At 40.4% G+C, this 24,485-nt stretch overlaps 1 protein-coding gene across 5 annotated transcripts in view; it reads right to left on the bottom strand.

Moving 5' to 3' along the window:
- The window catches only part of LOC106584305 (F-box-like/WD repeat-containing protein TBL1XR1), a 51,463-nt gene that overhangs the window by 26,517 nt on the left and 461 nt on the right, over nt 1-24,485 (bottom strand). For 2 of the 5 annotated variants that reach the window (XM_014169390.3, XM_014169392.3), the window contains exons 2-3: nt 15,091-15,138; nt 12,674-12,739 (exon numbers count right to left, since the gene is read on the bottom strand). The gene's annotated coding sequence lies outside the window, so the exon portion shown is untranslated. Of the gene's footprint in view, nt 1-9,768; nt 9,947-12,673; nt 12,740-15,090; nt 15,139-24,406; nt 24,435-24,485 lie in introns of those variants that run through there. The other 3 variants (XM_082968004.1, XM_045706026.2, XM_014169391.3) reach the window with 3 other exon arrangements.

Here is a 24,485-nt window from a genome sequence, read left to right as displayed (position 1 = left end):
GGTGGGTATGCTAGTTCTGAACGTCACAAGCTAATGTAAAAAGCTGTTTTTTGATATAAATATGAACTTGATTGAACAAAACATGCATGTATTGTATAACATAATGTCCTAGGAGTGTCATCTGATGAAGATCAAAGGTTAGTGCTGCATTTAGCTGTGGTTTGGGTTTATGTGACATTATATGCTAGCTTGAAAAATGGGTGTCTGATTATTTCTGGCTGGGTACTCTGCTGACATAATCTAATGTTTTGCTTTCGTTGTAAAGCCTTTTTGAAATCGGACAGTGTGGTTAGATTAACGAGAGTCTTGTCTTTAAAATGGTGTAAAATAGTCATATGTTTGAGAAATTGAAGTAATAGCATTTCTAAGGTATTTGAATATCGCGCCACGGGATTCCACTGGCTGTTGAGTAGGTGGGACGATTTCGTCCCACATACCCTAGAGAGGTTAATGAATCAATTATACAATCATACAATCAATTTGACCAATCTAACTACATGACAACATAACGGTAAGCATTTATTTGAATGGTAAATCTCTATTGACAAACTGGGTAAATCAAGAAGCAGCCTAGGCCTATTCATAATACAGGTTAATGCATATTCAATAGGAGTGTGTGCATTCATTGAGTTATTGAACTTGCTTTGGATAATTTGATGGGGCTACAGATGTCAAACAATCTGCTTCCCTTTCATTTGGGACTTATTTGATTGTACTGACTAAGAACATTAGCATATAAGTAGCTAATTTTATAAAAGTGTGCTCTGTCTCTATAACCAGTAATGACGTCATTCACCAGGCAAGAGGGGGGCAGCCACAGTTCGCTGAAACAATAGATAATCCTTGGGAGATACACGAGAGAGAGAGACCAATTAGGTGAATTCATCAAGTTTTGGTGGCAACCAGCTTTGAAATCAGCATAATTTGCATTATGGTTTGCAAATCTTGCATTGCAAATTGTTCTAGCCTGTATGAACATTGTTTTGCGGACAGTAATTAACAATTTAAACATTTCTACATGCCACGTCACATTATTCAAGTATGTTACTTCTGTGCAGCATGAGTGGGGCGCTAACATGATGCAGCCCAGACTCCCAGTTCAGGCTATGTGGAGCAGGCACAGTGCGCTCGCGCTATAAGAGGGACATCAGCTGAGTTGATACAGACATGATCCGTGAGACACATTTGGCATAAGTACCGAAAGTAACAAAAACTTTTGTATCAAATAGGGCTGTTACGGTGACCATATTACCGTCACACCAGCAGTCACGAGTCATGACCGCAGTCAAATTCCACATGACCACAGTCAAATTCCACATGACCACAGTCAAATTCCACATGACCACAGTCAAATTCCACATGACCACAGTCAAATTCCACATGACCACAGTCAAATTCCACATGACCACAGTCAAATTCCAAATGACCACAGTCAAATTCCAAATGACCACAGTCAAATTCCAAATGACTGTTAATTAGGCTTCTCCAAGCTCTGATGCTGCTGATGGTCATTAGTAGCCTACCAAACTTGTTAACTGCCTGGTACTCAGCACTCTATTGCCCCACTAATCACTCTGACATCAATGCAAATGTCATCAAAAATCGAATCAAACACTTCATGAGAGCCCACGAGCTTATGTAGCACCACATTTCTATAGGCTACACGATTGTGTAAGAAAACAGAGTTTTGATGGCCTCTATTAAAAAGAGGTTCCCATCAGCTTTCTATAGGCTAGACCTACTATATTTATCTATCAACTTTCCTAATATTAAGCACATTGCTTCGCTTTCAACGGGAGTATAGCCTACCTGGCCGGCATGAAAATTAACCGCAGGAAAAGCATCCTCCATTCGCTATTTTTCCATGCCCCTGTTCTGAGACAGGTGCAAGATTATGGTCCATTCCAAATCAAAACAAATTTCACACATATTATTTAGTATATGTAAAGACAACAACAAATTAAGAATAGTCTGATGGGTCACAATATTAGCCCATAATGTATATGATGTATTATCAAGTGTGAATGATGCCCAGCTTGTGCAGTAAGGCAACAAACAGCGCATACCTTTTTTTCCCCCTGACTTTTTCAAATCATAGTCGAACACCTAATGTAGCCTAGCCCAAAGCCCCACATGTTTTGATAAGGTTCGTATCACAACTAAAGTGGCCAAATAACTTCTTCAAATTAAGCACATTAATCCGCTTTATAACTGGTGTAGAGTCTAACTGGCATACAAAGGCTGCGCGTAAGTTTCAAGTTCGGGAAAGATAATTTAACCATAAAAATGCACCTTTATAATAAAGCATTACATGCATAATCGCATTTGCCGTCACTTTCGAGAACAGTGCTTTTAAATGTTTTTTTTGGACGTGAGTGGTTGTATTAATTTGGGATCTATCGCATCCCACAACTGTCCCAGAGTATGTTTGGAAAATGTATTTCTCGCATAGGACAAGTTGACCAATAAAATAGGTCAACTTTTGTACGATGGGAGACATAGGCTATTGCTTTTGCTGTTCATTAGGCCTACTCATCTTGTTGGCTGAATGTGGACAGTTCTAACATCTTCAATACGCGCCTCGGAAGTCGATAAGAGGGGCACGTGCAGTTGCGTCGCCGATGTGTCGGTCTTCATTCACTTGTGGCCTACTTCTTAGCCAAAATGCCTGTGAGAAGGATCCAATCACGTGACGGGCATTGGCTACATCTGAGAGAGCCATGTGAGTGAGAGGTGCTTCGGAGCACGGCAGCCGGGAGAAGGGAATTATAATTATTATATTCAGCCCAAGTGCACAACGGCCACTTACTTTGGCCGCAAAAGGCATTATTTTTTTAGGGGGCATTACGGCCACACAAGGGGGATGCCGCCGGGAAATTCAAGGCTTGGTGAGAATATTATCAAGCACTTGTCAAATTTTGAATGAGAGACTGATGGTGTGTGCAGCTTGCAACTTTTTTCAAATGATCAAGAGTCCCATTATGCAGCCTTAGAATGTATTAAAAATCAAAACATATAGCCCAACGTTTGTATCACAACTGAAGTTGCATAAATTACTCTAAATTAAGCATACAGAAGGAACAGTTTCTTTGTTAACGGCTAAACACAGAATAGCCGCATTGTAATCGTTTGGAGAAAATATCCTTTCCATTTTATTAAGATATGTTCAATTGTATTTTTCATACTATAAAATAAGGACAACTCAGAGTATGCTATTATGTTCTTCTGAAATAGACTACATTTTCTTCATAACATGTTTCTTTAGACCGGTCTAAAACAAATAATGGATTTATTGTGATAGTGTAGTTATTTTAAAGTTGATTAATTAGGCTTTTTAAAACATAGATGTTCCAAAAGGTCTGCATCAGTGTCCTTCAGGCAAAGCATGGAAGCCACGAGATGCGGAACGTGTTAATGTTAATTAGCAGTCAAGTACCGTGAGACCGGCAGTTATTTGCTTGACAATCACCGGCTGACAAAATGTAATGACTGCCACAGCCCTAGTACCGAACCCTTTTTCATACCGAAGTATTGGTATACCGTGCAACACTACTGTACTGAACTATACTCTACTTTTCTTTACTCTACTGTACTAAGGTTGGGCGGTACCAAGATTTTCATACCGTTACTGTACCATATGGTATTACCAGCAGTGCACACAAGGGGCACTATTTCTTTCCAAATGCTATTTATTTTTTGCACAAAACAAATGTAGGCAGCAGGGACCTTGTTCCAGGAGGGGATTGATTGTCTCTGCTGTAACCAATAAGCTTTATCTTGCAAGCTAGCTAGCTAAGTGACAAGTGAGCAAACCAAATGCATAGCTAGACCCTTGATATGGAGATAATTTATTTTGGCACATCTTCAGACCCCCTCCCCAAATGTGTATTTTATTATAATATAATGTTTTACAGTTTTGAAAACCAAACCATCCATATTTCAAAATACCCCAGTATATGGTATATTTGGTACACCGACAAAGACTATTCTGTACTCTAATGTGCTCTACTGATTTTTCACTCACTGTTACCTATTTGATAACAAAGTCCAAGTTTTAATCACTTAATAAGTCAAACAAAATTGTCATCAGTAAAAACACTAACTAATTGGTAGGTCTACCTTTATTTGTTACTACTTTGAACTTTCCTAATCCTCCCTCCTCATGAGGGAGAGAAATTACAAAATATCTTTAAGCTATGTGAGTTTGTGGTAAGAGAATCACAAGACACTAGGCAATATTTCTTAAACTTGCAGAAGGCAAATTCCTGCTAAACTAAATATAAATGTTGATATTAGATGGCAGGTGCCTGATGTATTTCCAATACCGTAAGACTTTTTGTATTAGATGTTTTTTAAAGACCCTTTTTCCATCTGTGTGACCAGAATTAAAAGCCTTTGCTTATTCCTTATTTTTAGTATGGAAATTGGTTGAACAATGTATCTATGCCTTAATATGCCAAAAATATTGAGACTCTTACCTTTCATTTGTAGCCATATTTGATATGTTCCTATAAACTTCACATGTTGCTCATGGGTCATTTTACATGGAAATTACATTATTCACTCCAACGTGCCATGCAAATGTTATTTTCATCTTCTCCTCACTAATCACTTTATCTTAGCGCTCTGCAAAGTTTAATGAATACACACTTCCTGTTACATCAGGAAACAGTGGTTATTATCCATACATGTGTAGCCTACAGGCTACTTCCTCATAAATGCATACTGATAAATGGAGCCTGTAGCACTTCGTTCACAGCAGATATGGCCTTTTTGTTGGAGTGAATCAACAGGCCTAACAAACTATAATAAACCCAATCACAAAATGTTCCACCTTTTGATCCAGAGCTTATTCATCAACTACAGTGTTTCATCTTGCTTCCAATTGTAAAGTCAACAATTGTAGACCAACAATATACTGCCCTACCAAGCAAAAAGGCAGTAAGTGCTCATTTGGTCAAAAATGAGTTCATGTCATACATTTTTTATACATTAAATACATACTTAATCATGTGGACGTATCGTGCCTCTATTGTATTGTGTTTTGGAGAAAATGGGGGTCATGTTAGCAGTAACTGCATAAAGTTACTGTGAAACCAAGGTAAATAAAAGCAATTTTTCTCAGTTCCATGCTATGAGTAGTTACTGCCTTTTTGCTTGGTAGGGCAGTATACTAGTATAAATGTTATTTATTTATTTATTTCACCTTTATTTAACCAGGTAGGCACGTTGAGAACAAGTTCTCATTTACAATTGCGACCTGGCCAAGATAAAGCAAAACAGTTTGACACATACAACAACAGAGTTACACATGGAGTAAAACAAACATACAGTCAATAATATAGTAGAAAAATAAGTCTATATACAAAGTGAGCAAATGAGGTGAGATAAGGGAGGTAAAGGCAAAAAAGGCCATGGTGGTGAGGTAAATACAATATAGCAAGTAAAACACTGGAATAGTAGATTTGCAGTGGAAGAAAGTGCAAAGTAGAAATAGAAATAATGGGGTGCAAAGGAGCAAAATAAATAAATAAATAAATACAGTAGGGGAAGAGGTAGTTGATTGGGCTAAATTATAGATGGGCTATGTACAGGTGCAGTAATCTGTAAGCTGCTCTGACAGCTGGTGCTTAAAGTTAGTGAGGGAGATAAGTGTTTCCAGTTTTAGAGATTTTTGTAGTTCGTTCCAGTCATCAGCAGCAGAGAACTGGAAGGAGAGGCGGCCGAAGGAGGAATTGGCTTTGGGGGTGACCAGAGAGATATACCTGCTGGAGCGCGTGCTACAGGTGGGTGCTGATATGGTGACCAGCGAGCTGAGATAAGGGGGAACTTTACCTAGCAGGGTCTTGTAGATGACCTTGAGCCAGTGGGTTTGGCGACGAGTATGAAGCGAGGGCCAGCCAACGAGAGCGTACAGGCCGCAGTGGTGGGTAGTATATGGGGCTTTGGTGACAAAACGGATTGCACTGTGATAGACTGCATCCAATTTATTGAGTAGGGTATTGGAGGCTATTTTGTAAATGACATCGCCGAAGTCGAGGATCGGTAGGATGGTCAGTTTTACGAGGGTATGTTTGGCAGCATGAGTGAAAGATGCTTTGTTGCGAAATAGGAAGCCAATTCTAGATTTAACTTTGGATTGGAGATGTTTGATGTGAGTCTAGAAGGAGAGTTTACAGTCCAACCAGACACCTAGGTACAGTATCTCACAAAAGTGAGTACACCCCTCACTTTTTCTAAATATTTGAGTATATCTTTTCATGTGACAACACTGAAGAAATGACACTTTGCTACAATGTAAAGTAGTGAGTGTACAGCTTGTATAACAGTGTAAATTTGCTGTCCCCTCAAAATAACACAACACACAGCCATTAATGTCTAAACCGCTGGCAACAAAAGTGAGTACACCCCTAAGTGAAAATATCCTATTGGGCCCAAAGTGTCAATATTTTGTGTGGCCACCATCATTTTCCAGCACTGCCTTAACCCTCTTGGGCATGGAGTTCACCAGAGCTTCACAGGTTGCCACTGGAGTCCTCTTCCACTCCTCCATGACGACATCACGGAGCTGGTGGATGTTAGAGACCTTGCACTCCTCCACCTTCCGTTTGAGGATGCCCCACAGATGCTCAATAGGGTTTAGGTCTGGAGACATGCTTGGCCAGTCCATCACCTTTACCCTCAGCTTCTTTAGCAAGGCAGTGGTCGTCTTGGAGGTGTGTTTGGGGTCGTTATCATGTTGGAATACTGCCCTGCGGCCCAGTCTCCTACGGGAGGGGGATCATGCTCTGCTTCAGTATGTCACAGTACATGTTGGCATTCATGGTTCCCTCAATGAACTGTAGCTCCCCAGTGCCGGCAGCACTCACGCAGCCACAGACCATGACACTCCCACCACCATGCTTGACTGTAGGCAAGACACACTTGTCTTTGTACTCCTCACCTGGTTGCCGCCACACACGCTTGACATCATCTGAACCAAATAAGTTTATCTTGGTCTCATCAGACCACAGGACATGGTTCCAGTAATTCATGTCCTTAGTCTGCTTGTCTCCAGCAAACTGTTTGCGGTCTTTCTTGTGCATAATTTTTAGAAGAGGCTTCCTTCTGGGACGACAGCCATGCAGACCAATTTGATGCAGTGTGTGGCGTATGGTCTGAGCACTGACAGGCTGACCCCCCCACCCCTTCAACCTCTGCAGCAATGCTGGCAGCACTCATACGTCTATTTCCCAAAGAAAACCTCTGGATATGACGCTGAGCACGTGCACTCAACTTCTTTGGTCGACCATGGCGAGGCCTGTTCTGAGTGGAACCTGTCCTGTTAAACCGCTGTATGGTCTTGGCCACCGTGCTGCAGCTCAGTTTCAGGGTCTTGGCAATCTTCTTATAGCCCAGGCCATCTTTATGTAGAGCAACAGTTATTTTTTCAGATCCTCAGAGAGTTCTTTGCCATGAGGTGCCATGTTGAACTTCCAGTGACCAGTGAATATGAGGGAGTGTGAGAGCGATGACACCAAATTTAACACATCTGCTCCCCATTCACACCTGAGACCTTGTAACACTAACGAGTCACATGACACCGGGGAGGGAAAATGGCTAATTGGGACCAATTTGGACATTTTCACTTAGTGGTGTACTCACTTTTGTTGCAACCAGTTTAGACATTAATGGCTGTGTGTTGAGTTATTTTGAGGGGACAGCAAATTTACACTGTTATACAAGCTGTACACTCACTACTTTACATTGTAGCAAAGTGTCATTTCTTCAGTGCTGTCACATGAAAAGTTATACTCAAATATTTACAAAAATGTGAGGGGTGTACTCACTTTTATAATATACTGTATTTGTAGTTGTCAGAACCGTCCAGAGTAGTGATGCTGGACGGGCGGGCAGGTGCAGGCAGCGATCGGTTGAAGAGCATGCATTTAGTTTTACTTGTATTTAAGAGCAGTTGGAGGACACGGAAGGAGAGTTGTATGGCATTGAAGCTCGTCTGGAGGGTAGTTAACACAGTGTCCAAAGAAGGGCCAGAAGTATACAGAATGGTGTCGTCTGCGTAGAGGTGGATCAGAGAATCAGCAGCAGCGAGAGCGACATCATTGATGTATACAGAGAAAAGAGTCGGCCCAAGAATTGAACCCTGTGGCACCTCCATAGAGACTGCCTGAGGCCCGGACAACAGGCCCTCCGAATTGACACACTGAACTCTATCAGAGAAGTAGTTGGTGAACCAGGCAAGGCAATCATTTGAGAAACCAAGGCTGTTGAGTCTGCCGATGAGGATGTGGTGATTGACAGAGTCGAAAGCCTTGGCCAGGGCAATGAATACGGCTGCACAGTACTGTTTCTTATCGATGGCGGTTAAGATATCGTTTAGGACCTTGAGCGTGGCTGAGGTGCACCCATGACCAGCTCTGAAACCAGATTGCATAGCGGAGAAGGTGCGGTGGGATTCGAAATGGTCGGTAATCTGTTTGTTGACTTGGCTTTCGAAGACTTTAGAGCGGCAGGGTAGGATAGATATAGGTCTGTAGCAGTTTGGGTCAAGAGTGTCCCCCCCTTTGAAGAGGGGGATGACCGCAGCTGCTTTCCAATCTTTGGGAATCTCAGGCGACACGAAAGAGAGGTTGAACAGGCTAGTAATAGGGGTTGCAACAATTTCGGCAGATCATTTTAGAAAGAAATTGTCCAGATTGTCTAGCCCGGTTGATTTGTAGGTGTCCAGATTTTGCAGCTCTTTCAGAACATCAGCTGACTGGATTTGGGAGAAGGAGAAATGGGGAAGGGTTGGGTGAGTTGCTGTGGGGGGTGAAGTGCTGTTGACCGGGGTAGGGGGAGCCAGGTGGAAAGCATGGCCAGCCGTAGAAAAATGCTTATTGAAATTCTCAATTATAGTGGATTTATCGGTGGTGACAGAGTTTCCTATCCTCAGTGCAGTGGGCAGCTGGGAGGAGGTGCTCTTATTCTCCAAGGACTTTAGAAGCAAATTTCTGCTTGAAAAAGCTAGCCTTGGCTTTTCTAACTGCCTGTGTATATTGGTTTCTAACTTCCCTGAAAAGTTGCATATCACGGGGGCTGTTCGATGCTCATGCAGAACGCCACAGGAAGTTTTTGTGTTGGTTAAGGGCAGTCAGGTCTGGAGAGAACCAAGGGCTATATCTGTTCCTGGTTCTAAATTTCTTGAATGGGGCATGCTTATTTAAGATGGTGAGGAAGGCATTTAAAAAAAAAAAAAAACAGGCATCCTCTACTGAAGGGATGAGGTCAATATCCTTCCAGGATACCCGGGCCAGGTCGATTAGAAAGGCCTGCTTGCTGAAGTGTTTCAGGGAGCGTTTGACAGTGATGAGTGGAGGTTGTTTGACCGCTGACCCATTACGGATGCAGGCAATGAGGCAGTGATCACTGAGATCTTGGTTGAAAACAGCAGAGGTGTATTTGGAGGGCAAGTTGGTTAGGATGATATCTATGAGGGTGCCCATGTTTACGGCTTTGGGGTGGTACCTGGTAGGTTCATTGATAATTTGTGTGAGATTGAGGGCATCAAGCTTAGATTATAGGATGGCTGGGATGTTAAACATGTCCCAGTTTAGGTCACCTAGCAGCGCGAGCTCTGAAGATAGATGGGGGGCAATCAGTTCACATATGGTGTCCAGAGCACAGCTGGGGGCAGAGGGTGATCTATAGCAGGCGGCAACGGTGAGAGAATTGTTTTTAGAGAGGTGAATTTTTAAAAGTAGAAGTTCAAATTGTTTGGGTACAGACCTGGATAGTAGGACAGAACTCTGCAGGCTTTCTCTGCAGTAGATTGCAGCACCGCCCCCTTTGGCCGTTCTATGTTGTCTGAAAATGTTGTAGTTAGGGATGGAGATTTCCGAGTTTTTGGTGGACTTCCTAAGCCAGGATTCAGACACGGCTAGGACATCCGGGTTGGCAGAGTGTGCTAAAGCAGTGAATAAAACAAACTTAGGGAGGAGGCTTCTAATGTTAACATGCATGAAACCAAGGCTATTACGGTTACAGAAGTCATCAAAAGAGAGCGCCTGGGGAATAGGAGTGGAGCTAGGCACTGCAGGGCCTGGATTCACCTCTACATTGCCAGAGGAACAGAGGAGGAGTGGGATAAGGATACGGCTAAAAGCTATGAGAATTGATAATCTAGGACGTCCGGAACAGAGAGTAAAAGGAGCAGGTTTCTGGGGGCGATAAAATAGCTTCAAGGTATAATGTACAGACAAAGATGTGAATACAGTGGAAGTAAACCTAGGCATTGAGTGATGATGAGAGAGATATTGTCTCTAGAAACATCATTGAAACCAGGTGATGTCATCGCATGTGTGGGTGGTGGAACTGAGAGGTTGGATAAGGTATAATGAGCAGGGCTAGAGGCTCTACAGTGAAATAAGCCAATAAACACTAACCAGAACAGCAATGGACAAGGCATATTGACATTAAGGAGAGGCATGCTTAGCCAAGTGATCAAATGGGTCCAGTGAGTAGTGAGGTCGGTTGCGGTCACGGCTAGTCGGGCCATGGGTAGCAAGTTGGCAGAAGATGGTCTGTTATTAGCCACCTCGTGCGTTTCCGTCGGTAGATTAGTGGGGTTCTGTGTGGTAGAGGGGACCAATCCAATTGGCAAAATAGTTAGTTATATTGGCCGATAGACCTATTCAGATAGCAGCCGATGAGACAGCTAACGATTAGCTGGCCGCAGATGGGCGTTCAGGTTACGTCGCGACGGAGGGGCCAGTTGGATAACTCCCTCGGGCAGATAATGTCGGTAGTCCAGTCGTGAAGGCCCGATGGGGCTCCGCATCGGCAGTAAAACGGGTCCGGATAGGTGATTGTAGCCCTGGAGTGGCTGATGGAACTCTTCAGCTGGCTAGCTCGGCAATAATTGATGTTAGCTCCGGGACCGACGTTAGCCAATAGTTACTCGGATAGCAGCTAGCTAGCTGTAAGATCCAGGTGTAAATGTCCAGAGCTTGCGGTAGAAATCCGGGGATATGGAGAGAAAATAGGTCCGGTATGCTCTGGTCTGAGTCGCGTTGTACAAAACTGGCAATAGCTTTTCGAGCTAAGCGATAGCTGATGACCGCTAACCGTGGTTAGCTGAATTCTAACGTTAGCTAGTGAACTGGCTAACTTCTGGCTAGCTTCTGTTGTGGATTTCAGATTTGAGGTAAATAATACTTTTTTTTTTTTTTAATTGGTGATGCGGGTTGCAGGAGAGTGTTTTGAAGTTGAGTTTTTAGAAAGAAATATATAAAAAGATATGTGAAGAAAATATGTAAATATATATATACACGGGACACGACAAAACGAGGACAAAGGATGTCTGACTGCTATGCCATCTTGGATTTGAGGACATTGGATAAATCCCAATGTCAGGAGCACATTCAAGGTCCATTTAGTAAAGGCAAAGAAGTCGTCACTACCACAACATACAAATAGCCAGTGTAGACCTGTGAGATTTTTTATTCAATCTATAATGTTCTCAAAATAGAGAATATTCTTAATTCAATGCTACCAAGCTATTAGGCTTATCACAAGACAGTGTTCTGCAGAGGATCCCTGCCACTTCAGTGCAGAGGTCTGAAACCTGATCTGCCTGAGTGAGTTATGCAAGAGTCACCAAGGCTCTACACTGACCTTTTTTGCAAGGAGCACATGTGCACCCTTGTTGAAAAATATATAGTGCCTTCAAAAAGAGCTTTCCACACCTGGAATGTGAATCATTTTCCCATTATTATTAAAAAAAATATTCAAGCTGTCAAATTGGTTGTTGATCATTCCTAGACAACCATTTTCAGGTCTTGCCATAACATTTTCCAGTAGATTTAAGTCAAAAAATGTAAGTCGGGCACTCAGATCTCACCTCATTTGCTCACATTGTATATAGATTTATTTTTCTACTGTATTATTGACTGTATGTTTGTTTTACTCCATCTGTGTTGTTATATGTTGTCGAACTGCTTTGCTTTATCTTGGCCAGGTCGCAATTGTAAATGACAAAATTTGACTTGAATGAATTTATTTAGGCTTGCCATAACAAAGGGGTTGAATACTTATTGACTCAAGACATTTCAGCTTTTCATTTTTAATTAATCTATAAAAATGTAGAAAAACAATTCCACTTTCAAATTATGGGTTATTGTGTGTAGACCAGTGACAAAAAAAATCTAAATATAATCAATTTTAAATTCAGGCTGTAACAACAAAAATTTGGGAAAAGTCAAGGGGTGTGAATACTTTCTGAAGGTACACACAAAGAAATGTAGGTATTATTTGAGATATTAAAACTAAAATGCTTAATTTTTCTAGATGCACTGGTGCTCCTAAATAAAAATGTCAGGTCGCACAGCAGAATAATTAGGCGCATATGCAAGTAAAATGGCTCCACTCTACCCTGGTGACCTTACAGCACTCTCTATCTTCACTGTGCCTACTATCCACTCACTACAGTAAATCAGAGCCATAGCGGAGCAGCACTGCCTGCTGCCGTGAGAGCTTTTCCTCCCCCAGTAACTAGGCTATACTACAATAATGATTGTCACATTATGCTCACAGAGCTGAGAATTAAAGAGACATCCAATAAAAAGAGCAAATCAATTACACAGCATTTAGCCAAAAACACAATAGAGAAACTAATATGTAGGACCCTACTTACCACAGTAGTAAGTCTGTTTTCACAACAAATATGCTTTGAAAGGGTACAGTCCACCAGTCTCAGCACCTGCAAGACAAGCAAGAGGGTTAAAACTAAGCAGTTTTTAGGAAACTGACACTGCAGCACTACAAAATGCCTCTTTTGTATGTGAAAGGGTTACGAGACATGCTCCATGGTCTGTCTGGCATACACTTGCCGATCTTTACTATATTTAGAGTAGAGTATCGTTAGACCTGTTTAGCAAGCAGCATGCTTGATGCATTGATTCCAGGCCCAAGATTGTAAGTAAACAATGTTAACAACGCAATAGCATAGATGGTAATGAGTTCCCCTTTAATCAAAGCTTTAAAAAAGATCAGCCCAACATCACATTCAGCCCATCCCTTTGTAATTTAGCCCATATTCAATCCACCTCTCATTGATGCCCCTAAAGTAAGAGACAATGGCAGCAGTAAGCAAATGTCATTGTGTTGTCTTACTTGGTCGATAGTAATCTACACATAAGCCTAGCAGCAACATTGTCATAAAAAAAAAATCATTATTTTGGGTGTGAACTCACACACACACACACACACACACACACACACACACACACACACACACACACACACACACACACACACACACACACACACACACACACACACACACACACACACACCACACACTTCCCCTTGACTGTACTTATATCAACGTACATCTGACTTCAGGTTGACATTTAGAAACCACTGAAGAGTAGTAGACAATCCTTTTCCCCTGACGTGTGAAAGCATGAGAGGTATGTAGCCTAAAGCTTTCTGTTGAATGCTACATAATAAAATCTTCTGTAGTTCAAAGACAATGTTCGAAAAAGCACTTCTGATATTGTAAGACCAGAGTTTTTTCTGGATCAAAATGGGGCTTAGGTGGTGGGTGTGGCAGGGGATTTGGAAATGGGTGCGGCTGGCCCGTTGGCGCAGCTGAATTTCTGAGAAAAAATTATAGCCCCCACATCTTGGCGAAATAGAGAACTTGTTACATTTTAAGCTCATTTGCTGCAATTCTAGAAATGTCTCCATGCTGCAGTTTTAAACCTAATTCTATGCATTTTGCCATGATTGATGCAATGTCATTTTTCTCAAACATAACGAGAATTAATACTGCTAGATTCATTTTTTTTATTATTATTATTCTCCCTGCCTCCCTTTATTTTGGTGAATGATAGTTTTCAAAGATTTAAAAAAAATATATAGGTCCATTATCTTTTACTCATACCATATATCTGGTTTTAGTTTATAAGTTTTTATCCCATCCAGAAAATGTTTTTTTTTTTTTCTTATTGAAAAAGTCCACTGATTGGACATCCTCAGGCATCCTGAGGATTTCAACGGCAGAAAAATCCCTGAAGACCTTAACAAACCCAAGTTACACTAATCACCTTGTTTCAACGGTAGCAAACAACAGTAACCAGGCCTAAACAAAAGTTTTTTGCACATTGTGCCATGGCATTACAGATACTTTGATAGTAGGGCTGGGTATTGCCAGGCACCTCACAATACGATATTATCACGATACGTTGATCAGTCACAGAGAAATAAAAGTGCTGAAAACATGTTGGCTCACTATTTAAAAAGAAAATGGAGAACAGACTATAGGATAAAAAAAAATTGCTGAGTTTTGTCGCAGGTACAGCAGACTAGCGCTATCTAATGCTATCCACAGTAGCAAAAAAATAGAATTCTATACTTGGGAGTCAAATATCAATATATTATTGTCCCAAAATAATATTGCGATATGTAACTTTTAATTTTTCCCCCATCACTACTTGATGGCTATGACAAAAAGCCAATACTAGGATAGCAGCCTATCACTTATTAAACTAAACTCCTGATAGTGTGGTTCCAATCTAGTAGATTATATATTTTACAACCAGCACTGCTTTAAAGGGAAAATCCACATAAAAAATATATTGGGTATTTTTTTCATTAGTTGCATCATCATGATGATGTGACCAGTGACACTTTGCTTTTTAAAAGTCCAATATCTTGAAAACTTGACTGCTGGCATGCAAAACATTTTAGGACTGTATCAAAAGTGGACTAATGGAAAAAATACCAAAAGATAGTGTTTGAGTGGAGTTTCCCTTTAATCTACAGCATTTAGAGGCAGGTTTTTCAAGCAGCACATTTAGCCCACTAATGACCTAAAGTTACAATGATCATTGTGTGGGTGCAACAAGTCTGCCTTTTGCTATGAGGCACGCAGTTCATCACCAATAGCCTATAGCCCCCTTCATTCCTCACTCACAATAAAACAACCTGCAACAGCTTTGATAGTACAAGCAGGCATTTATGAAAATGTTTGTTAACGCAAAGACTCAACATTAGAGATTTACCTCAGACATCAGCTAGTTTATAGAGGGAGGTTAGTGTGCTTACCATGTGCCCGAGTGTCATTCAGATATCTGACAGTAATCCCTCTTCAGCCTGAGGAAAAAGAAGAAAAGAGATGCTGATTAAAATCAATGAATACGCGTTACAAAACAAATGCGATGGATCATTGGCACAGTGGTGGAAAAAGTACCCAATTCATACTTGAGTAAAAGTACAGATACCTTAATAGAAAGTTACTCAAGTAAAAGTGAAAGTCACCCAGTAAAATGCTACTTGAGTAAAAGTCAAAGTATTCGGTTTCTAAATATACTTAAGTATCAAAAGTAAATGGAATTGGTTAAATATACTTAAGTACCAAAAGGAAAAGTATGAATCATTTCAAATTCCCAATATTAAGCAAAGTGGACGGCACCATTTTCTTGTTTTTAAAATGTACAGATAGCCAGGGGTACACTCCAACACTCAGACATCATTTACATTTGTGTTTAGTGAGTCTGCCAGATCAGAGGCAGTAGGGATGACCATGGATGAATTCCAAACACTTTAAATACACACCCTGTCCCCTCAGCCCTCAAATTAAGTGGACACTTCTGATGACGTCTGACGAGTATACACTTGCAGGGCATGGGCGAGGGATTGCATGTCTACTTAAATTAACTATATCATTATTAATATACGCCTACTGTATGATAGCTAGCAAATTAATTAACTAGCTACTTCTGAAGAAGGAAAATGTTTTATTTCTACAATTTCCAAAAGCTAACCAAACAAAAACATAATTTCTTTTATAAGACGTGTTTGTGCATTAGTAGCACAATTTCTAACTTATTTACATTCGTTTTTACTTACACTTGTATGTTGACTCCATATTGACATTGAGGTTTTAAGTTTTGGCGGATATTTCTTAGCGGATGTAGAATCTTCGCGAATTGAATTATGGGGTGTTTCAGGTCCCGAAGTGAACATAATTGTACACTCGCAAACTCCATTAAAAAACGAGGGCTGAGGGGCTTACGCTGCAAACTTCCCTTGCTATGCTAATCACTTGGACCGACCACAAATAAAATAAAATACTGTAAATAATTACTTAACCTGTTGGGGCTAGGGAGCAGCATTTTCACGGCCGAATAAAAAACGTACCCGATTTAAACTGGTTACTACTCTTACCCAGAAACGAGAATATGCATATAATTAGTAGATTTGGATAGAAAACACTCTAAAGTTTCTAAAACTGTTTGAATGGTGTCTGTGAGTATAACAGAACTCATATGGCAGGCCAAAACCTGAGAAGATTCCATGCAGGAAGTGCCCTGTCTGACAATTTGTTGTCCTTCTAGGGCATCTCTATCAAAAATACAGCATCTCTGCTGTAACGTGACATTTTCTAAGGCTTCCATTGGCTCTAAGAAGGCGCCAGAAAGTGGAATGAGAGCTCTGCAGTCTCTGGGCGAAAAACAGCGGGAGTGTATGTGAGTGGTCAGGCAGGGAACACTGACACTAGAGCAGGCGTGCACGAGAGGACTCCATTTTTTTCTTTCTTTCTTTGAACGAATACAACGTCGCCCAGTTGGAATATTAGCGCTATTTTACGAGAAAAATAGCATAAAAATTGATTTTAAACAGCGTTTGACATGCTTCTAAGTACGGTAATGGAATATTTTGAATTTTTTTGTCACGAAATGCGCCCGCGCGTCACACTTCGGATACTGACCTCAACGCACGCTATTTCAATATAACTATGGATTATTTAGAACCAAAACAACATTTGTTGTTGAAGTAGAAGTCCTGGGAGTGCATTCTGATGAAGAACAGCAAAGGTAATCCAATTTTTCTAATAATAAATCTGAGTTTGGTGAGGGCCAAACTTGGTGGGTGTCAAATTAGCTAGCCGTGATGGCCGGGCTATCTACTCAGAATATTGCAAAATGTGCTTTCGCCAAAAAGCTATTTTAAAATCTGATACCGCGATTGCATAAAGGAGTTCTGTATCTATAATTCTTAAAATAATTGTTATGCATTTTGTGAACGTTAATCGTGAGTAATTTAGTAAATTCACCGGAAGTTTGCGGTGGGTATGCTAGTTCTGAACATCACATGCTAATGTAAAAAGCTGTTTTTTGATATAAATATGAACTTGATTGAACAAAACATGCATGTATTGTATAACATAATGTCCTAGGAGTGTCATCTGATGAAGATCATCAAAGGTTAGTGCTGCATTTAGCTGTGGTGTTGGTTTTTGTGACATATATGCATGCTTTGAAAATGGCTGTGTGATTCTTTTTGGCAGGGTAATCTCCTGACATAATCTAGTGTTTTGCTTTCATTGTAAAGCCTTTTTGAAATCGGACAGTGTGGTTAGATTAACGAGAGTCTTGTCTTTAACCTGTTAGGGCTAGGGGGCAGCATTTGCACGTCTGGATAAAAAAATGTACCCGATTTAATCTGGTTACTAATCCTACCCAGTAACTAGAATATGCATATACTTATTATATATGGATAGAAAACACTCTAAAGTTTCTAAAACTGTTTGAATGGTGTCTGTGAGTATAACAGAACTCATTTGGCAGGCAAAACCCTGAGACATTTTCTGACAGGAAGTGGATACCTGATGTGTTGTATTACCTTTAAACCTATCCCATTGAAAAACACAGGGGCTGAGGAATATTTTGGCACTTCCTATTGCTTCCACTAGATGTCACCAGCCTTTACAAAGTGTTTTGAGTCTTCTGGAGGGAGATCTGACCGAACAAGAGCCATGGAACGATGATGTCCCATTAGACACCTGGCGCGCGAGTTCATGTTGGGTACCCTCGTTCCAATACGTTATAAAAGAGAATGCATTCGTCCACCTTGAATATTATTCATGTTCTGGTTAAAAAAGGCCCTAATGATTTATGCTATACAACGTTTGACATGTTTGAACGAACGTAAATATATTTTTTCCCCTCGTTCATGACGAGAAGTCCGGCTGGCTTAGATCATGTGCTAACAAGACGGAGATTTTTGGACATAAATGATGAGCTTTTTTGAACAAAACTACATTCGTTATGGACCTGTGATACCTGGAAGTGACATCTGATGAAGAGAATCAAAGGTAATGGATTATTTACATAGTATTTTCGATTTTAGATCTCCCCAACATGACGTCTAGTCTGTATCGCAACGCGTATTTTTCTGGGCGCAGTGCTCAGATTATTGCAAAGTGTGATTTCCCAGTAAGGTTATTTTTAAATCTGGCAAGTTGATTGCGTTCAAGAGATGTAAATCTATAATTCTTTAAATGACAATATAATATTTTACCAATGTTTTCTAATTTTAATTATTTAATTTGTGACGCTGACTTGACTGCCGGTTATTGGAGGGAAACGATTTCCTCAACATCAATGCCATAGTAAAACGCTGTTTTTGGATATAAATATGAACTTGATAGAACTAAAAATGCATGCATTGTCTAACATAATGTCCTAGGAGTGTCATCTGATGGAGATTGTAAAAGGTTAGTGCATCATTTTAGCTGGTTTTATGGTTTTGGTGACCCTGTCTTTGACTTGACAAAACATTACACACAACTCTTGTAAATGTACTGTCCTAACATACTCTAAATTTATGCTTTCGCCGTAAAACCTTTTTGAAATCGTAAAACGTGGTTAGATTAAGGAGATGTTTATCTTTCAAAGGGTGTAAAATAGTTGTATGTTTGAAAAATTTGAATTTTGACATTTATTTGGATTCAAATTTGCCGCTCTTGAAATGCACCTGCTGTTGATGGAGTGCACCACGGGTGGCACGCTAGCGTCCCACCTAGCCCATAGAGGTTAAAATGGTGTAAAATAGTCATATGTTTGAGAAATTGAAGTTATAGCATTTATGAGGTATTTGTATTTCGCGCCACACGATTCCACTGGCTGTTGACTAGGGTGGGACTGCCCAGGGAGGTTAAGTACTTTAAACCACTGCATTGGCATCATACGCAACCTTTAGTGTAAGGCTAGCCTAACCCACAAACAGTCAGGGTGGGACAACCAATTATAATCTTCAAGTCTGCTTCTCCATACTACTTCTGCAGACAACATCATAGCAAAACATTTGTTTTGCTAAATTAGAGCCGTCAGATTTGTCTTTAACTATTAAGCCGTAGCAGGATGGTCCTTGATACCCAAATCAGCAAATAGCCTAGCCAAAGTAACACAGTTTCAGATTGAAAGGTGGTAAGAGAAGAGAGCCTCTTGCCCATTTGATGAGAGTCAACACAGTAGCCTATACACCAGGGATCACTTTTCATTAAAGATTTAAGAGACGTCGTAAGCCAGCGGTTGTCAAACTTTTTGACCCGCGACCCCCAAAAAACAGTGGTTCGAAGCTTGCGACCCCCGCGCACGTACATGCACGCACAATCGTTGCGCAAATGTACTCACTTCTCTGGAGTACAGAGCAAGCAGAATGATATGGCCTACATGTATGCAGAGGTGGTTGCAGGATCGGAGGGAAAGCATGGTCTGTCTGCACTGCACGCTATCACTTTGAAGGGCTGCCTGCCCGCATAATGCTTGTTGCCAACTGGGTAGCCCTTTTCTTCCTCACAAATACAATAATTAATTCGCCAGAATGTTACATCTTCATCCCATAATATTGAAGGCAGCGATGTTGCAGCTATCTTTTAGACGTACAGCCAGTAGCCACCCAAACTAGGCCTATCTGACATATGAACATGATCAATGAAATTGGGACGTAGCCTATTACTGTTCTGGCAAATATGCCTCCGTATTAGATTTTTTTTAAATATTTTATATGGATAATATAAACGTAGACCTATTCTGTTTTTGTGAGGCAAAACCACAGAAACTTAAGCAAGTCCTTTCTGGTCACTAATCTGATATATGTGCCCACCTTTGAGCGCCTATGCTAATGACTGGTCATTAGTCAACAATCAACAGTTTTTTTTTTGTTGACAATTTTGTGCAATACTCTAGGCCAGGGGTAGGCAACTAGATTTAGCCGCTGTACTTGTGGACAGATTTCCTAAATTAGCTCCCAAAAAGTTTTTGCTGAATTCCTGTTGATTAAAAAATATATATAAATCACTCATGGGCCGTACGCCTATATTAGAAACCAGATTAAATAGGCAAAGGTATATAACATGCAAACGGCAGGCTACATGTAGCCTATTAAAATATGGATGATAATTATATACTTTTCCTATTCAGTTTCACACTAGCGATGCCCCAAAACCACGACCCCCACTTTGACAACCACTGTTGTAAGCGAAGGCCTATATGAGAAAGACCTAAGAGCAAAGGAACTCCTCATCCTTTCCTTCCCCCACTGTTATTGCAGCACATATCACATTCCATAGTAGAGTTTCTAAGATGGGGAAAGATAGGCTAGGATTACACTGGGAGTACAGATCCTGTAAATGCTTAGCCAGGCTACTTGGCTCAGCGCTGGAAGAACGAGATCCCACAGACCCAGCATGTCATTAAAATGGCAGTTTAACATGTTTGCTAGCTTGCTGTATTTTCAAATGTTTTATTGTAGCCTACATTCTGCAATGAAGGCAATATACAATATGTGGGAATAATTGTATTGACCTAGGCCTATAGCCTAATTCCCTCATTCTAGAATCTAGACCTTTACTCATCATTCACACTGTTTCTATCACAATGTACATTCGACAATCATTAGGCAATTTAATGCAAAAACTACATTTAGTAATACTAACAATGGACATGAACGATTCATTAGGTCACTGTTAAACTTGTGCAGCACATTTTTGATACACATGGGCCAACAATCTAGTCGCCGTCAAAGGATTGGTCAATAACCACCCTCCACTTCCCTCCCAAGTCCCAACTCCTTTTCACAGTCTTCCTCGTAACCAAGGGTGAGACAGAGCTGTTTTCACAGCCCCAGCAAAACATGCAGTGAAGAGTTTAATTAGGCCATCCAAGACCAGAGAATGGTCCATGCCAAATCCCTGATAACTTTAGTTAGATTTAATAGATAGCCGTGCATGGAAAGCGAGTCATTCTGCTCAGGTTTAGGCCTAAATCAAACAAATAAAGGTTATAAGGAACTTCCTTATTCCATTCCACTAGCACTTCATTAGCCAACCTTATTTTAATATTGTGAAAAAGAAAACCCAGTTAATATAGGCCTACTCCTAATTTATAACAGTCCTAAACTCAGTAACACACAAATCGGTTTCACATGTTTTCTCATATTAGATCAGACTTCTCAGGAAGTTATGTACACCATCTAAAAGACCAGCCAATGTAAACACAGCCTTTATCCCCAAGCAGGTCACTCTTAGCTTACTGCTACTTAAAAAGAGTAAATCTGCCTTTATCCTATTTGGCTGCAAACAAATGTTTTGAACATTGGCCTACATTTTATGTGCTCCCAAAAAAACTGCCTCCTCCTCCATTGATCGCTCTGCTTGACCAACACAATCATTCTTCGCAGCATGTTTAACTATTTCCGTGAAAATCTTTAGAACCCATTAAGGGAAATGTAAGTGGAGTATTCACGTGACAGATGTATTTGGAATGTTACTCTTCCCTTAGCCAACACCCTAGTAATAGGCTTACCCATTTGCACTGTTCAAACCTGTCTCAGTGATTCACGTATTGGCTAAATCCCTGCTTTGTGTGACTCTTCAAACGTAGTGCACTGTAATGTAGGCCTAGTCATTAATCTCAAATGTATGTTATACAAATAGTTTAGGCTACAGTTTGGGCAAACGGAGTGAAATATCAGTTGTGTCCATATGTTATGTGTCCAATATTTTCTGATACAACCAATGAATAAATGAACTTTCACAAATATCTACAGACCACTTATATGGCACCAGGCCAATTCATAACAAATCAAGTCTGGGCGTTTCTTAGTGTAAAAATCATACTTAACATCTGGAAGTAAAAATATATATTTTTCACAAAATTGTTTAATTAAAACCTGTAATTTGCCTAGATTAATTTCAGCAAATGTATTCTGCATGTGTAGGCTGTAAACTGTGTCAGAAAACGTCTTACAGCACAGGAAAGATATGCCTTGGGACTTAAGGCATCTGCATGCTTCTCAGCCAAAACAGTTCGAAAGAGTTTGTGCGTATATTATGACGACAATTTTATGACGTTTTTGTCCATTTTGGACTTCAGTGAGAGTTTTTTCAGCTGTTCGGACACAAACATTTTTCTAGAGGCAAACTGATGTCCGGAGCCAAAGTCTACGCCCCTTCGCCAGTGATCGGTCAACAGTAGGGATTCTTCAATAAAGTCTGTTGTCATTCAACGAGAGATGACTCATTTTCATGCACATTTTTCATTGTGAAATACTGCACCAAACATCTTAGTTAGATATAAAATTGTGAGACTAAGATCTCCTCTGCAAAAATGTCAAAATTAATAACAGATTTCTTGAGTTATGTTAGACAAATTCTGACTATTTTGAGGAAGTGTATAGTGGCTACGGCATCTCAAGAAAATGGACAAACGGCACTATTGCCGCTTTTTCCTCATTTTTCAAGCAAATGTCTTTTAGGGAGTATGTGAGCACACTCGTTCGGTTTGTCTTGCCGACTTCGGCAAGCCGCCAGCCGAACTGAAGCATGCTGATGCCTTTAGAGGCACTACTCTAAAAGTGGTTGGGTGCTCTAGGCTCCGGGGCATTCAGAATGATGAACTTGACTCTGAGGTCACAATACACACCATGTGACTAGTGTCAACAGGGAGAGGAGAGGGGCTGCTGTTTGTATCCTTGGGCTCCCCAGAGGAAAAACAAACTGTAGAGCAATGGAAAGGTCCATAACACACAGCCTGGCACTGATTTATATTAGCCAGAGAAGAAGAGTTAACTTCACATCTCTCTGTGTGTACACATTAGACCTTTTTGATTTATCCTAACCCCCAACAAGGCTTCATCATTCCTTCCAAGCTGAATCCCCTTCAAATTATTGTGGAGAGGCCAGCATTATTACTATTAGGCCTAGGCTAAGCCTCACTCCTTCAGATATGTCACTTGATTTCCCTCAATGGCTCAATAAATTATTTTGGCTAAATAAGGCCAACCAACTGTCAGATAGCCTATTGGTGTAATCTTATGTTCATGTGCTCCTTGCAAGAAGAAATTTAGAAAACTGTCTAGCCTAACTGTAAAACACAGGGCACAACTATCCAGGTTTCCCACAAGTTTTTCCAACTTGGAAGCTCACATGAATTGTTTTGGACATTGTAAATGCGTAGTTATGATGATTCCAGGAGCTTGGAGTATGAGGGAGTTCCATCAGTAGTCCCAAGTTTCCAATAGCACATGAACACACAATAAGACCAAGCCTGAAGATCATAATTCTGACAATCATTTACAAATTGAAATACAATCTCTGACAATATGTGCCATTTAAATTAAATATGGGTTGGTATGGGAACTAATAACAGATGATTTAATATTGATGTCTTGTTCTGTCATTGTCCTGGCAATCTAGCTATGAAACAAAGAACTGCTGCTGGAGAACTGAAATCCACTCATCCTTCCCATCCCCCACATGTTCCTTCAGTCTACTGTCAAGCACCAGTTACATAACTGTGCTACTCCACCACTAGCTACATAAGAGTGGGTGAGACATTGAATAAGCAAATGTTTCCATAGCAAATACAATAAACTTCATGTCTATGTGAAATATGAATATAGACATCTTGTGTGTAAATTAGATAATTAACTTGGCTAGTATTGGGTTATAACCTTTGTTCTATTGTTATTATCATAGATAATTTCACTTATTGAATATTCCCATAATATAATACAGCAGTGGTCAGACTGCACTATTCAGGTCAATATGTTTTTAAACAGGCTTAACCTACAAAATGTCAATTAAAGACTAATTCTTAGGTTAAGCAATACAGCAGGAAAATCATATGTATAGCCTATGTAGTTGGCTAGATAACTACATAACCTCACTAATGATTTCCTGGATTTCAACTAGGCTATACTGTAAGGAAGTTGAGCTAGAGTAGTCTGGCTTTGACTCTGGGTTCCCCTCCCCCACACTCATGGGTTACATTACTGAATTGTCAATAAGCTCTGATTTTGTTCCTTTATTACATAGAAGTTAACATATGGCTAAATACATCCTTCCACATCCCTTTTATGTAGTTAGCAACAGTTAATGGTTGTTAACGTTAGCATGTTTATGGGTCTAGCTATGTATCACAACAAACCTTGCACATCACACCTAGATTTGTGGCCACAAATCTGCGTTTTCAACCGCTCAGATGGTCAAAGTGTTATAATGGTTTATCTAAAATACTTGGCAGTGATTATCATACATGTAAAAACTGGCTAGTAAACAAGCAACCTTACAAACCCTGTGAAGTTGTAGGTAGGAACAGGAAACAAGCTGCTAGTCACCACACGCGCGCACACACACACACACACACATACAC

The sequence above is a fragment of the Salmo salar genome, chromosome 23, assembly GCF_965601325.2.
Source record: "Salmo salar chromosome 23, fSalSal1, whole genome shotgun sequence".
Classification (NCBI taxonomy): Eukaryota; Metazoa; Chordata; class Actinopteri; order Salmoniformes; family Salmonidae; genus Salmo; species Salmo salar.
The sequence above is the reverse complement of the archived record's forward strand: the minus strand, read 5'-3'. Positions and strand labels throughout refer to the sequence as shown.